The sequence below is a fragment of the Medicago truncatula genome, chromosome 4, assembly GCF_003473485.1.
Source record: "Medicago truncatula cultivar Jemalong A17 chromosome 4, MtrunA17r5.0-ANR, whole genome shotgun sequence".
In the NCBI taxonomy this organism is placed as follows: Eukaryota; Viridiplantae; Streptophyta; class Magnoliopsida; order Fabales; family Fabaceae; genus Medicago; species Medicago truncatula.
The window spans coordinates 22,842,205-22,844,123 of NC_053045.1; the positions used below are offsets into that span (position 1 = coordinate 22,842,205).

Below are 1,919 nucleotides of genomic sequence, written 5' to 3' on the forward strand. Positions count from 1 at the left end.
ATTCTTGAAGATTTTTATTTTGATTAGCAATGCAGTTTTCCAATAAAATCTCCAAACTTGATTTCTGAGCCACTCTCAAGTTGTTTGTATAGCCAGGTGGTGCTGCTTGTCCATAGGAACCTTGAGGATTTTTGTAAAAGTTTTGATTTGGCCTCATTCCTTGGTTGTATTGAGCGTAATTCAGTTGCTCAATATTGGCAGCACTACCTAACTGACAATCAGCACCTATATGACCGGTTATACCACAGATTTCACATGTAGGGGATGCAGGAGAAGGTGGGGCAGCATTAACATTAAGTTTTTCAATTTTTTGTGTTAATGCCTCAACCTTAGCAGCAAGGTGGTTATATTCAGAGACTTCGTATATACCTGCCTCTTTCTTAGAGGGAGTAGGAGTGGTGACAGCTCTTTCGTTGGTCCATTGATAGTGATTTTGAGCCATGTCCTCAATCAAAGCATAAGCCTCCGTGTAGTTTTTGTTCATTAGAGCTCCACCTGCAGCTGCATCAACAAACATCTTAGTGGTATATGACAAGCCATTATAAAACGTGTGGACTATAAGCCAATTCTCTAGGCCATGGTGGGGACAAAGTCTAAGCATTTCCTTGAAACGCTCCCAAGCCTCATAGAGAGATTCCCCATCTTTTTGATTGAAACGCGTAATTTGGTCTCTAAGTTTAGCTGTTTTAGATGGGGGGAAAAATCGGGCGAGGAATGCTCGCCTCATATCGTCCCATGAAGTAATGGAACCGTCTTCTAGGGAATGGAACCAAGCGCTAGCTCTATCCCTTAAGGAAAAGGGAAAGAGATGAAGTCTTACGGCTTCTTGGTTCTCTTTTATGGTGCCACTGAGTCTAAGGAAGGAAGAAATATGGAGATTTGGATCCTCAGTGGGTGATCCAGAAAACTGGTTTTGCCGCACTAAATTGAGTAGTGCAGGCTTGATTTCGAAGTTAATACCCGCTGTAACACCCCGTTTTCCCAACGTGAAAATTTCATTTATTTAATCAGAGTAATTCACCTAAACGGAATGTCACATTCTTTTCTTAAAATCATAAACTGTATAAATAACTATTTATCCTTTAAAATTCAATAACTAAAAAGTCTTTAATACTTCGCAGCGGGATTTATTCAATAACTAAACAGTCTTTGGCACGAAGACCTCTTTACAATTATGTCATAAAAATCCATTCTAAAAAGATAATCATAATTCTTCAAAAACAATACGTAAGGAATAGAAAGCAATAACAAAGTTCCCATCCCGTTACGTATCAGAGCACCTAAGGACACTTGAGCCATCACTCCTACTAATCATTAATACCTGCAAGTTACTCATACGAAGAGCAACATTTTCAAGCAGAAGGGGTGAGATTTCACAAAACAATAATATCAAGCATATAATTCAATAATTATATTTAACAACACAAATAACTTCATCTATTAGTAATAATAATTCTTCATGTAATAATTCTTAATAACTCAACCAACTTCTAATTATCATTTACTTCATATTCACCACATTATAACATAATCATATAACACGTATTAACCAAATCATAACAACATAGATCATCACATCATACTCATAGTTCATATATAACATAACAACATCTTAATTAATTCATATACAACATAACAACATCATTAATTCATAATAATAATTATTCATCAACCATCTCATTATCATTTCATGAATAAAAGACAACTTATCAACTTAACATAAACATCATCAATTACATTTAACAACTCATAGATAATATCATGTAATCATCATCTCCCTATAATAATAATAATATACGACACAACATAATCATCACCTTATAATATATAACAGCAACATATTTATCATTTTATATTAATATAACAACACGTACTAACACCATAATCAACATCATAAATCTTCAACATAAACATCTTAA

At 34.5% G+C, this 1,919-nt stretch overlaps 1 non-coding gene across 1 annotated transcript; it reads left to right on the top strand.

Annotated features, from left to right (window-relative positions):
• Positions 1-572: 572 nt before the first annotated feature.
• LOC120580350 (small nucleolar RNA R71) lies at positions 573-679 on the top strand. Its single transcript, XR_005646074.1, has one exon. It is a non-coding gene; the product is annotated as a small nucleolar RNA R71 (small nucleolar RNA).
• Positions 680-1,919: the final 1,240 nt, after the last annotated feature.